The sequence below is a fragment of the Phyllobates terribilis genome, unplaced genomic scaffold (genome assembly GCF_046119375.1).
Source record: "Phyllobates terribilis strain yellow unplaced genomic scaffold, ASM4611937v1 Scaffold_4__5_contigs__length_816908805, whole genome shotgun sequence".
NCBI classification, from domain to species: Eukaryota; Metazoa; Chordata; class Amphibia; order Anura; family Dendrobatidae; genus Phyllobates; species Phyllobates terribilis.
In genome coordinates, this window is record NW_027362764.1 from 293607597 (window position 1) to 293622992 (window position 15396).

Consider the following 15396-nt stretch of genomic DNA (forward strand, 5'->3'; position numbering starts at 1 on the left):
AACAAGTCCCACACACTGCTACAAGCCCAAATATATTTTCAGAGCTAGATGCAGATACAGATTATTTTTAATTTGCAACCTGGTGGAGGTTAGTATAGATGCACTAATAGAACAAGTCCCACACACTGCTGCAAGCCCAAATATTTTTTCAGAGCTAGATGCAGATAAAAATTATTTTGAATTTGCAACCTCTTGGAGGTTAGTATAGATGGACTAATAGAACAAGTCCCACACACTGCTACAAGCCCAAATATTTTTTCAGAGCTAGATGCAGATAAAAATTATTTTTAATTTGCAACCTGGTGGAGGTTAGTATAGATGGACTAATAGAACAAGTCCCACACACTGCTACAAGCCCAAATATTTTTTCAGAGCTAGATGCAGATAAAAATTATTTTGAATTTGCAACCTGGTGGAGGTTAGTATAGATGGACTAATAGAACAAGTCCCACACACTGCTACAAGCCCAAATATATTTTCAGAGCTAGATTCAGATACAGATTATTTTTAATTTGCAACCTGGTGGAGGTTAGTATAGATGCAATAATAGAACAAGTCCCACACACTGCTGCAAGCCTAAGTATTTTTTCAGAGCTAGATGCAGATAAAAATTATTTTGAATTTGCAACCTGGTGGAGGTTAGTATAGATGGACTAATAGAACAAGTCCCACACACTGCTACAAGCCCAAATATTTTTTCAGAGCTAGATGCAGATAAAAATTATTTTTAATTTGCAACCTGGTGGAGGTTAGTATAGATGGACTAATAGAACAAGTCCCACACACTGCTACAAGCCCAAATAATTTTTCAGAGCTAGATGCAGATAAAAATTATTTTTAATTTGCAACCTGGTGGAGGTTAGTATAGATGGACTAATAGAATAAGTACCACACACTGCTTCAAGCCCAGATATTTTTTCAGAGCTAGATGCAGATAAAAATTAATTTTAATTTGCAACCTGGTGGAGGTTAGTATAGATGGACTAATAGAACAAGTCCCACACACTGCTACAAGCCGAAATATTTTTTCAGAGCTAAATGCAGATAAAAATTATTTTGAATTTGCAACCTGGTGGAGGTTAGTATAGATGAACTAATAGAACAAGTCCCACACACTGCTACAAGCCGAAATATTTTTTCAGATCTAGATGCAGATAAAAATTATTTTGAATTTGCAACCTGGTGGAGGTTAGTATAGATGGACTTAGAGAACAAGTCCCACACACTGCTACAAGCCCAAATATTTTTTCAGAGCTAGATGCAGATAAAAATTATTTTTAATTTGCAACCTGGTGGAGGTTTGTATAGATGGACTAATAGAACAAGTCCCACACACTGCTACAAGCCCAAATATATTTTCAGAGCTAGATGCAGATACAAATTATTTTTAATTTGCAACCTGGTGGAGGTTAGTATAGATGGACTAATAGAACAAGTTCCACACACTGCTAAAAGTCCAAATATTTTTTCAGAGCTAGATGCAGATAAAAATTATTTTGAATTTGCAACCTGGTGGAGGTTAGTATAGATGGACTAATAGAACAAGTCCCACACACTGCTACAAGCCCAAATATTTTTTCAGAGCTAGATGCAGATAAAAATTATTTTTTATTTGCAACCTGGTGGAGGTTAGTATAGATGGACTAATAGAATAAGTCCCACACACTGCTACGAGCCCAAATATTTTTTCAGACCTAGATGCAGATAAAAATTATTTTGAATTTGCAACCTGGTGGAGGTTAGTATAGATGGACTAATAGAACAAGTCCCACACACTGCTACAAGCCCAAATATTTTTTCAGAGTTAGATGCAGATAAAAATTATTTTGAATTTGCAACCTGGTGGAGGTTAGTATAGATGGACTAATAGAACAAGTCCCACACACTGCTACAAGCAAAAATATTTTTTCAGAGCTAGATGCAGATAAAAATTATTTTGAATTTGCAGCCTGGTGGAGGTCAGTATAGATGGACTAATAGAACAAGTCCCACACACTGCTACAAGCCCAAATATTTTTTCAGAGCTAGGTGCAGATAAAAATTATTTTTAATTTGCAACCTGGTGGAGGTTAGTATAGATGGACTAATAGAACAAGTCCCACACACTGCTACAAGCCCAAATATTTTTTCAGAGCTAGATGCAGATAAAAATTATTTTGAATTTGCAACCTGGTGGAGGTTAGTATAGATGGACTAATAGAACAAGTCCCACACACTGCTACAAGCCCAAATATATTTTCAGAGCTAGATGCAGATACAGATTATTTTTAATTTGCAACCTGGTGGAGGTTAGTATAGATGCACTAATAGAACAAGTCCCACACACTGCTGCAAGCCCAAATATTTTGTCAGAGCTAGATGCAGATAAAAATTATTTTGAATTTGCAACCTCTTGGAGGTTAGTATAGATGGACTAATAGAACAAGTCCCACACACTGCTACAAGCCCAAATATTTTTTCAGAGCTAGATGCAGATAAAAATTATTTTTAATTTGCAACCTGGTGGAGGTTAGTATAGATGGACTAATAGAACAAGTCCCACACACTGCTACAAGCCCAAATATTTTTTCAGAGCTAGATGCAGATAAAAATTATTTTGAATTTGCAACCTGGTGGAGGTTAGTATAGATGGACTAATAGAACAAGTCCCACACACTGCTACAAGCCCAAATATATTTTCAGAGCTAGATTCAGATACAGATTATTTTTAATTTGCAACCTGGTGGAGGTTAGTATAGATGCACTAATAGAACAAGTCCCACACACTGCTGCAAGCCTAAGTATTTTTTCAGAGCTAGATGCAGATAAAAATTATTTTGAATTTGCAACCTGGTGGAGGTTAGTATAGATGGACTAATAGAACAAGTCCCACACACTGCTACAAGCCCAAATATTTTTTCAGAGCTAGATGCAGATAAAAATTATTTTTAATTTGCAACCTGGTGGAGGTTAGTATAGATGGACTAATAGAACAAGTCCCACACACTGCTACAAGCCCAAATATTTTTTCAGAGCTAGATGCAGATAAAAATTATTTTTAATTTGCAACCTGGTGGAGGTTAGTATAGATGGACTAATAGAACAAGTCCCACACACTGCTACAAGCCCAAATATTTTTTCAGAGCTAGATGCAGATAAAAATTATTTTTAATTTGCAACCTGGTGGAGGTTAGTATAGATGGACTAATAGAATAAGTACCACACACTGCTTCAAGCCCAGATATTTTTTCAGAGCTAGATGCAGATAAAAATTAATTTTAATTTGCAACCTGGTGGAGGTTAGTATAGATGGACTAATAGAACAAGTCCCACACACTGCTACAAGCCGAAATATTTTTTCAGAGCTAAATGCAGATAAAAATTATTTTGAATTTGCAACCTGGTGGAGGTTAGTATAGATGAACTAATAGAACAAGTCCCACACACTGCTACAAGCCGAAATATTTTTTCAGATCTAGATGCAGATAAAAATTATTTTGAATTTGCAACCTGGTGGAGGTTAGTATAGATGGACTTAGAGAACAAGTCCCACACACTGCTACAAGCCCAAATATTTTTTCAGAGCTAGATGCAGATAAAAATTATTTTTAATTTGCAACCTGGTGGAGGTTAGTATAGATGGACTAATAGAACAAGTCCCACACACTGCTACAAGCCCAAATATATTTTCAGAGCTAGATGCAGATACAAATTATTTTTAATTTGCAACCTGGTGGAGGTTAGTATAGATGGACTAATAGAACAAGTTCCACACACTGCTAAAAGTCCAAATATTTTTTCAGAGCTAGATGCAGATAAAAATTATTTTGAATTTGCAACCTGGTGGAGGTTAGTATAGATGGACTAATAGAACAAGTCCCACACACTGCTACAAGCCCAAATATTTTTTCAGAGCTAGATGCAGATAAAAATTATTTTGAATTTGCAACCTGGTGGAGGTTAGTATAGATGGACTAATAGAATAAGTCCCACACACTGCTACGAGCCCAAATATTTTTTCAGAGCTAGATGCAGATAAAAATTATTTTGAATTTGCAACCTGGTGGAGGTTAGTATAGATGGACTAATAGAACAAGTCCCACACACTGCTACAAGTCCAAATATTTTTTCAGAGTTAGATGCAGATAAAAATTATTTTGAATTTGCAACCTGGTGGAGGTTAGTATAGATGGACTAATAGAACAAGTCCCACACACTGCTACAAGCAAAAATATTTTTTCAGAGCTAGATGCAGATAAAAATTATTTTGAATTTGCAGCCTGGTGGAGGTCAGTATAGATGGACTAATAGAACAAGTCCCACACACTGCTACAAGCCCAAATATTTTTTCAGAGCTAGGTGCAGATAAAAATTATTTTTAATTTGCAACCTGGTGGAGGTTAGTATAGATGGACTAATAGAACAAGTCCCACACACAGCTACAAGCCCAAATATTTTTTCAGAGCTAGATGCAGATAAAAATTATTTTGAATTTGCAACCTGGTGGAGGTTAGTATAGATGGACTAATAGAACAAGTCCCACACACTGCTACAAGCCCAAATATTTTTTCAGAGCTAGATGCAGATAAAAATTATTTTGAATTTGCAACCTGGTGGAGGTTAGTATAGATGGACTAATAGAACAAGTCCCACACACTGCTACAAGCCGAAATATTTTTTCAGAACTAGATGCAGATAAAAATTATTTTGAATTTGCAACCTGGTGGAGGCTAGTATAGATGGAATAATAGAACAAGTCCCACACACTGCTACAAGCCCAAATATTTTTTCAGAGCTAGATGCAGATAAAAATTATTTTGAATTTGCAACCTGGTGGAGGTTAGTATAGATGGACTAATAGAACAAGTCCCACACACTGCTACAAGCCCAAATATTTTTTCAGAGCTAGATGCAGATAAAAAATATTTTTAATTTGCAACCTGGTGGAGGTCAGTATAGATGGACTAATAGAACAAGTCCCACACACTGCTACAAGCTGAAATATTTTTTCAGAGCTAGATGCAGATAAAAATTAATTTTAATTTGCAACCTGGTGGAGGTTAGTATAGATGGACTAATAGAACAAGTCCCACACACTGCTACAAGCCCAAATATTTTTTCAGAGCTAAATGCAGATAAAAATTATTTTGAATTTGCAACCTGGTGGAGGTTAGTATAGATGGACTAATAGAACAAGTTCCACACACTGCTACAAGCCCAAATATATTTTCAGAGCTAGATGCAGATACAAATCACTTTTAATTTGCAACCTGGTGGAGGTTAGTATAGATGGACTAATAGAACATGCCCCACACACTGCTACAAGCCCAAATATTTTTTCAGAGCTAGATGCAGATAAAAATTATTTTGAATTTGCAACCTGGTGGAGGTTAGTATAGATGGACTAATAGAACAAGTCCCACACACTGCTACAAGCCGAAATATTTTTTCAGAGCTAGATGCAGATAAAAATTATTTTGAATTTGCAACCTGGTGGAGGTTAGTATAGATGGACTAATAGAACAAGTCCCACACACTGCTACAAGCCCAAATATTTTTTCAGAGCTAGATGCAGATAAAAATTATTTTGAATTTGCAACCTGGTGGAGGTTAGTATAGATGGACTAATAGAACAAGTCCCACACACTGCTACAAGCCGAAATATTTTTTCAGAGCTAGATGCAGATAAAAATTATTTTGAATTTGCAACCTGGTGGAGGTTAGTATAGATGGACTAATAGAACAAGTCCCACACACTGCTACAAGCCCAAATATTTTTTCAGAGCTAGATGCAGATAAAAAATATTTTTAATTTGCAACCTGGTGGAGGTTAGTATAGATGGACTAATAGAACAAGTCCCACACACTGCTACAAGCCCAGATATTTTTTCAGAGCTAGATGCAGATAAAAATTAATTTTAATTTGCAACCTGGTGGAGGTTAGTATAGATGGACTAATAGAACAAGTCCCACACACTGCTTCAAGCCCAAATATTTTTTCAGAGCTAAACGCAGATAAAAATTATTTTGAATTTGCAACCTGGTGGAGGTTAGTATAGATGGACTAATAGAACAAGTCCCACACACTGGTACAAGCCGAAATATTTTTTCAGAGCTAGATGCAGATAAAAATTATTTTGAATTTGCAACCTGGTGGAGGTTAGTATAGATGGACTAATAGAACAAGTCCCACACACTGCTACAAGCCCAAATATTTTTTCAGAGCTAGATGCAGATAAAAAATATTTTTAATTTGCAACCTGGTGTAGGTTAGTATAGCTAGAATAATAGAATAAGTCCCACACACTGCTACAAGCCCAGATATTTTTTCAGAGCTAGATGCAGATAAAAATTAATTTTAATTTGCAACCTGGTGGAGGTTAGTATAGATGGACTAATAGAACAAGTCCCACACACTGCTAAAAGCCCAAATATTTTTTCAGAGCTAAACGCAGATAAAAATTATTTTGAATTTGCAACCTCGTGGAGGTTAGTATAGATGGACTAATAGAACAAGTCCCACACACTGCTACAAGCCAAAATATTTTTTCAGAGCTAGATGCAGATAAAAATTATTTTGAATTTGCAACCTGGTGGAGGTTAGTATAGATGGACTAATATAACAAGTCCCACACACTGCTACAAGCCCAAAAATTTTTTCAGAGCTAGATGCAGATAAAAATTATTTTTAATTTGCAACCTGGTGGAGGTTAGTATAGATGGACTAATAGAACAAGTCCCACACACTGCTACAAGCCCAAATATATTTTCAGAGCTAGATGCAGATACAGATTATTTTTAATTTGCAACCTGGTGGAGGTTAGTATAGATGCACTAATAGAACAAGTCCCACACACTGCTGCAAGCCCAAATATTTTTTCAGAGCTAGATGCAGATAAAAATTATTTTGAATTTGCAACCTAGTGGAGGTTAGTATAGATGGACTAATAGTACAAGTCCCACACACTGCTACAAGCCCAAATATTTTTTCAGAGCTAGATGCAGATAAAAATTATTTTTAATTTGCAACCTGGTGGAGGTTAGTATAGATGGACTAATAGAACAAGTCCCACACACTGCTACAAGCCCAAATATTTTTTCAGAGCTAGATGCAGATTAAAATTATTTTGAATTTGCAACCTGATGGAGGTTAGTATAGATGGACTAATAGAACAAGTCCCACACACTGCTACAAGCAAAATATTTTTTCAGAGCAAGATGCAGATAAAAAATATTTTTAATTTGCAACCTGGTGGAGGTTAGTATAGATGGACTAATAGAATAAGTCCCACACACTGCTTCAAGCCCAGATATTTTTTCAGAGCTAGATGCAGATAAAAATTAATTTTAATTTGCAACCTGGTGGAGGTTAGTATAGATGGACTAATAGAACAAGTCCCACACACTGCTACAAGCCGAAATATTTTTTCAGAGCTAAATGCAGATAAAAATTATTTTGAATTTGCAACCTGGTGGAGGTTAGTATAGATGGACTAATAGAACAAGTCCCACACACTGCTACAAGCCGAAATATTTTTTCAGATCTAGATGCAGATAAAAATTATTTTGAATTTGCAACCTGGTGGAGGTTAGTATAGATGGACTAATAGAACAAGTCCCACACACTGCTACAAGCCCAAATATTTTTTCAGAGCTAGATGCAGATAAAAATTATTTTTAATTTGCAACCTGGTGGAGGTTAGTATAGATGGACTAATAGAACAAGTCCCACACACTGCTACAAGCCCAAATATATTTTCAGAGCTAGATGCAGATACAAATTATTTTTAATTTGCAACCTGGTGGAGGTTAGTATAGATGGACTAATAGAACAAGTCCCACACACTGCTACAAGTCCAAATATGTTTTCAGAGCTAGATGCAGATAAAAATTATTTTGAATTTGCATCCTGGTGGAGGTTAGTATAGATGGACTAATAGAACAAGTCCCACACACTGCTACAAGCCCAAATATTTTTTCAGAGCTAGATGCAGATAAAAATTATTTTTAATTTGCAACCTGGTGGAGGTTAGTATAGATGGACAAATAGAACAAGTCCCACACACTGCTACAAGCCCAAATATTTTTTCAGAGCTAGATGCAGATAAAAATTATTTTGAATTTGCAACCTGGTGGAGGTTAGTATAGATGGACTAATAGAACAAGTCCCACACACTGCTACAAGCCCAAATATTTTTTCAGAGCTAGATGCAGATAAAAATTATTTTGAATTTGCAACCTGGTGGAGGTTAGTATAGATGGACTAATAGAATAAGTCCCACACACTGCTACGAGCCCAAATATTTTTTCAGAGCTAGATGCAGATAAAAATTATTTTGAATATGCAACCTGGTGGAGGTTAGTATAGATGGACTAATAGAACAAGTCCCACACACTGCTACAAGCCCAAATATTTTTTCAGAGCTAGATGCAGATAAAAATTATTTTGAATTTGCAACCTGGTGGAGGTTAGTATAGATGGACTAATAGAACAAGTCCCACACACTGCTACAAGCCCAAATATTTTTTCAGAGCTAGATGCAGATAAAAATTATTTTGAATTTGCAACCTGGTGGAGGTTAGTATAGATGGACTAATAGAACAAGTCCCAAACACTGCTACAAGCCCAAATATTTTTTTAGAGCTAGATGCACATAAAAATATTTTTAATTTGCAACCTGGGGGAGGTTAGTATAGATGGACTAATAGAACAAGTCCCACACACTGCTACAAGCCCAGATATTTTTTCAGAGCTAGATGCAGATAAAAATTAATTTTAATTTGCAACCTGGTGGAGGTTAGTATAGCTGGACTAATAGAACAAGTCCCACACACTGCTACAAGCCCAAATATTTTTTTCAGAGCTAAACGCAGATAAAAATTATTTTGAATTTGCAACCTGGTGGAGGTTAGTATGGATGGACTAATAGAACAAGTCCCACACACTGCTACAAGCCGAAATATTTTCTCAGAGCTAGATGCAGATAAAAATTATTTTGAATTTGCAACCTGGTGGAGGTTAGTATAGATGGACTAATAGAACAAGTCCCACACACTGCTACAAGCCCAAATATTTTTTCAGAGCTAGATGCAGATACAAATTATTTTTAATTTGCAACCTGGTGGAGGTTAGTATAGATGGACTAATAGAACAAGTCCCACACACTGCTACAAGCCCAAATATATTTTCAGAGCTAGATGCAGATACAAATTATTTTTAATTTGCAACCTGGTGGAGGTTAGTATAGATGGACTAATAGAACAAGTACCACACACTGCTACAAGCCCAAATATTTTTTCAGATCTAGATGCAGATAAAAATTATTTTTAATTTGCAACCTGGTGGAGGTTAGTATAGATGGACTAATAGAACAAGTCCCACACACTGCTACAAGCCCAAATATTTTTTCAGAGCTAGATGCAGATAAAAATTATTTTGAATTTGCAACCTGGTGGAGGTTAGTATAGATGGAGTAATAGAACAAGTCCCACACACTGCTACAAGCCCAAATATTTTTTCAGAGCTAGATGCAGATAAAAATTATTTTGAATTTGCAACCTGGTGGAGGTTAGTATAGATGGACTAATAGAACAAGTCCCACACACTGCTACAGGCCCAAATATTTTTTCAGAGGTAGGTGCAGATAAAAATTATTTTGAATTTGTAACCTGGTGGAGGTTAGTATAGATGGACTAATAGAACAAGTCCCACACACTGCTACAAGCCCAAATATTTTTTCAGAGCTAGATGCAGATAAAAATTATTTTGAATTTGCAACCTGGTGGAGGTTAGTATACATGGACTAATAGAACAAGTCCCACACACTGCTACAAGCCCAAATATTTTTTCAGATCTAGAGGCAGATAAAAATTATTTTGAATTTGCAACCTGGTGGAGGTTAGTATAGATGGACTAATAGAACAAGTCCCACACACTGCTACAAGCCCAAATATTTTTTCAGAGCTAGATGCACATAAAAAATATTTTTAATTTGCAACCTGGTGGAGGTTAGTATAGATGGACTAATAGAACAAGTCCCACACACTGCTACAAGCCCAGATATTTTTTCAGAGCTAGATGCAGATAAAAATTAATTTTAATTTGCAACCTGGTGGAGGTTAGTATAGCTGGACTAATAGAACAAGTCCCACACACTGCTACAAGCCCAAATATTTTTTCAGAGCTAAACGCAGATAAAAATTATTTTGAATTTGCAACCTGGTGGAGGTTAGTATAGATGGACTAATAGAACAAGTCCCACAAACTGCTACAAGCCAAAATATTTTTTCAGAGCTAGATGCAGATAAAAATTATTTTGAATTTGCAACCTGGTGGAGGTTAGTATAGATGGACTAATAGAACAAGTCCCACACACTGGTACAAGCCCAAATATTTTTTCAGAGCTAGATGCAGATACAAATTATTTTTAATTTGCAACCTGGTGGAGGTTAGTATAGATGGACTAATAGAACAAGTCCCACACACTGCTACAAGCCCAAATATATTTTCAGAGCTAGATGCAGATACAAATTATTTTTAATTTGCAACCTGGTGGAGGTTAGTATAGATGGACTAATAGAACAAGTACCACACACTGCTACAAGCCCAAATATTTTTTCAGAGCTAGATGCAGATAAAAATTATTTTTAATTTGCAACCTGGTGGAGGTTAGTATAGATGGACTAATAGAACAAGTCCCACACACTGCTACATGCCCAAATATTTTTTCAGAGCTAGATGCAGATAAAAATTATTTTGAATTTGCAACCTGGTGGAGGTTAGTATAGATGGACTAATAGAACAAGTCCCACACACTGCTACAAGCCCAAATATTTTTTTAGAGCTAGATGCAGATAAAAATTATTTTGAATTTGCAACTTGGTGGAGGTTAGTATAGATGGACTAATAGAACAAGTCCCACACACTGCTACAAGCCCAAATATTTTTTCAGAGCTAGATGCAGATAAAAAATATTTTTAATTTGCAACCTGGTGGAGGTTAGTATAGATGGACTAATAGAATAAGTCCCACACACTGCTACAAGCCCAGATATTTTTTCAGAGCTAGATGCAGATAAAAATTTATTTTAATTTGCAACCTGGTGGAGGTTAGTACAGATGGACTAATAGAACAAGTCCCACATGCTGCTACAAGCCCAATTATTTTTTCAGAGCTAAATGCAGATAAAAATTATTTTGAATTTGCAACCTCGTGGAGGTTAGTATAGATGGACTAATAGAACAAGTCCCACACACTGCTACAAGCCAAAATATTTTTTCAGAGCTAGATGCAGATAAAAATTATTTTGAATTTGCAACCTGGTGGAGGTTAGTATAGATGGACTAATAGAACAAGTCCCACACACTGCTACAAGCCCAAATATTTTTTCAGAGCTAGATGCAGATAAAAATTATTTTTAATTTGCATCCTGGTGGAGGTTAGTATAGATGGACTAATAGAACAAGTCCCACACACTGCTACAAGCCGAAACATATTTTCAGAGCTAGATGCAGATACAGATTATTTTTAATTTGCAACCTGGTGGAGGTTAGTATAGATGCACTAATAGAACAAGTCCCACACACTGCTACAAGCCCAGATATTTTTTCAGAGCTAGATGCAGATAAAAATTAATTTTAATTTGCAACCTGGTGGAGGTTAGTATAGCTGGACTAATAGAACAAGTCCCACACACTGCTACAAGCCCAAATATTTTTTCAGAGCTAAACGCAGATAAAAATTATTTTGAATTTGCAACCTGGTGGAGGTTAGTATAGATGGACTAATAGAACAAGTCCCACACACTGCTACAAGCGGAAATATTTTTTCAGAGCTAGATGCAGATAAAAATTATTTTGAATTTGCAACCTGGTGGAGGTTAGTATAGATGGACCAATAGAACAAGTCCCACACACTGCTACAAGCCCAAATACTTTTTCAGAGCTAGATGCAAATACAAATTATTTTTAATTTGCAACCTGGTGGAGGTTAGTATAGATGGATTAATAGAACAAGTCCCACACACTGCTACAAGCCCAAATATATTTTCAGAGCTATATGCAGATACAAATTATTTTTAATTTGCAACCTGGTGGAGGTTAGTATAGATGGACTAATAGAACAAGTACCACACACTGCTACAAGCCCAAATATTTTTTCAGAGCTAGATGCAGATAAAAATTATTTTTAATTTGCAACCTGGTGGAGGTTAGTATAGATAGACTAATAGAACAAGTCCCACACACTGCTACATGCCCAAATATTTTTTCAGAGCTAGATGCAGATAAAAATTATTTTGAATTTGCAACCTGGTGGAGGTTAGTATAGATGGACTAATAGAACAAGTCCCACACACTGCTACAAGCCCAAATATTTTTTCAGAGCTAGATGCAGATAAAAATTATTTTGAATTTGAAACCTGGTGGAGGTTAGTATAGATGGACTAATAGGACAAGTCCCACACACTGCTACAAGCCCAAATATTTTTTCAGAGCTAGATGCAGATAAAAATTATTTTGAATTTGCAACCTGGTGGAGGTTAGTATAGATGGACTAATAGAACAAGTCCCACACACTGCTACAAGCCCAAATATTTTTTCAGAGCTTGATGCAGATAAAAATTAATTTTAATTTGCAACCTGGTGGAGGTTAGTATAGCTGGACTAATAGAACAAGTCCCACACACTGCTACAAGCCGAAATATTTTTTCAGAGCTAAACGCAGATAAAAATTATTTTGAATTTGCAACCTGGTGGAGGTTAGTATAGATGAACTAATAGAACAAGTCCCACACACTGCTACAAGCGGAAATATTTTTTCAGAGCTAGATGCAGATAAAAATTATTTTGAATTTGCAACCTGGTGGAGGTTAGTATAGATGGACCAATAGAACAAGTCCCACACACTGCTACAAGCCCAAATACTTTTTCAGAGCTAGATGCAGATAAAAATTATTTTGAATTTGCAACCTGGTGGAGGTTAGTATAGATGGACTAATAGAACAAGTCCCACACACTGCTACAAGCCCAAATATTTTTTCAGAGCTAGATGCAGATAAAAATTATTTTTAATTTGCAACCTGGTGGAGGTTAGTATAGATGGACTAATAGAACAAGTCCCACACACTGCTACAAGCCCAAATATATTTTCAGAGCTAGATGCAGATACAAATTATTTTTAATTTGCAACCTGGTGGAGGTTAGTATAGATGGACTAATAGAACAAGTCCCACACACTGCTACAAGTCCAAATATGTTTTCAGAGCTAGATGCAGATAAAAATTATTTTGAATTTGCATCCTGGTGGAGGTTAGTATAGATGGACTAATAGAACAAGTCCCACACACTGCTACAAGCCCAAATATTTTTTCAGAGCTAGATGCAGATAAAAATTATTTTTAATTTGCAACCTGGTGGAGGTTAGTATAGATGGACAAATAGAACAAGTCCCACACACTGCTACAAGCCCAAATATTTTTTCAGAGCTAGATGCAGATAAAAATTATTTTGAATTTGCAACCTGGTGGAGGTTAGTATAGATGGACTAATAGAACAAGTCCCACACACTGCTACAAGCCCAAATATTTTTTCAGAGCTAGATGCAGATAAAAATTATTTTGAATTTGCAACCTGGTGGAGGTTAGTATAGATGGACTAATAGAATAAGTCCCACACACTGCTACGAGCCCAAATATTTTTTCAGAGCTAGATGCAGATAAAAATTATTTTGAATATGCAACCTGGTGGAGGTTAGTATAGATGGACTAATAGAACAAGTCCCACACACTGCTACAAGCCCAAATATTTTTTCAGAGCTAGATGCAGATAAAAATTATTTTGAATTTGCAACCTGGTGGAGGTTAGTATAGATGGACTAATAGAACAAGTCCCACACACTGCTACAAGCCCAAATATTTTTTCAGAGCTAGATGCAGATAAAAATTATTTTGAATTTGCAACCTGGTGGAGGTTAGTATAGATGGACTAATAGAACAAGTCCCAAACACTGCTACAAGCCCAAATATTTTTTTAGAGCTAGATGCACATAAAAAATATTTTTAATTTGCAACCTGGGGGAGGTTAGTATAGATGGACTAATAGAACAAGTCCCACACACTGCTACAAGCCCAGATATTTTTTCAGAGCTAGATGCAGATAAAAATTAATTTTAATTTGCAACCTGGTGGAGGTTAGTATAGCTGGACTAATAGAACAAGTCCCACACACTGCTACAAGCCCAAATATTTTTTTCAGAGCTAAACGCAGATAAAAATTATTTTGAATTTGCAACCTGGTGGAGGTTAGTATGGATGGACTAATAGAACAAGTCCCACACACTGCTACAAGCCGAAATATTTTCTCAGAGCTAGATGCAGATAAAAATTATTTTGAATTTGCAACCTGGTGGAGGTTAGTATAGATGGACTAATAGAACAAGTCCCACACACTGCTACAAGCCCAAATATTTTTTCAGAGCTAGATGCAGATACAAATTATTTTTAATTTGCAACCTGGTGGAGGTTAGTATAGATGGACTAATAGAACAAGTCCCACACACTGCTACAAGCCCAAATATATTTTCAGAGCTAGATGCAGATACAAATTATTTTTAATTTGCAACCTGGTGGAGGTTAGTATAGATGGACTAATAGAACAAGTACCACACACTGCTACAAGCCCAAATATTTTTTCAGATCTAGATGCAGATAAAAATTATTTTTAATTTGCAACCTGGTGGAGGTTAGTATAGATGGATTAATAGAACAAGTCCCACACACTGCTACAAGCCCAAATATTTTTTCAGAGCTAGATGCAGATAAAAATTATTTTGAATTTGCAACCTGGTGGAGGTTAGTATAGATGGAGTAATAGAACACGTCCCACACACTGCTACAAGCCCAAATATTTTTTCAGAGCTAGATGCAGATAAAAATTATTTTGAATTTGCAACCTGGTGGAGGTTAGTATAGATGAACTAATAGAACAAGTCCCACACACTGCTACAGGCCCAAATATTTTTTCAGAGGTAGGTGCAGATAAAAATTATTTTGAATTTGTAACCTGGTGGAGGTTAGTATAGATGGACTAATAGAACAAGTCCCACACACTGCTACAAGCCCAAATATTTTTTCAGAGCTAGATGCAGATAAAAATTATTTTGAATTTGCAACCTGGTGGAGGTTAGTATACATGGACTAATAGAACAAGTCCCACACACTGCTACAAGCCCAAATATTTTTTCAGATCTAGATGCAGATAAAAATTATTTTGAATTTGCAACCTGGTGGAGGTTAGTATAGATGGACTAATAGAACAAGTCCCACACACTGCTACAAGCCCAAATATTTTTTCAGAGCTAGATGCACATAAAAAATATTTTTAATTTGCAACCTGGTGGAGGTTAGTATAGATGGACTA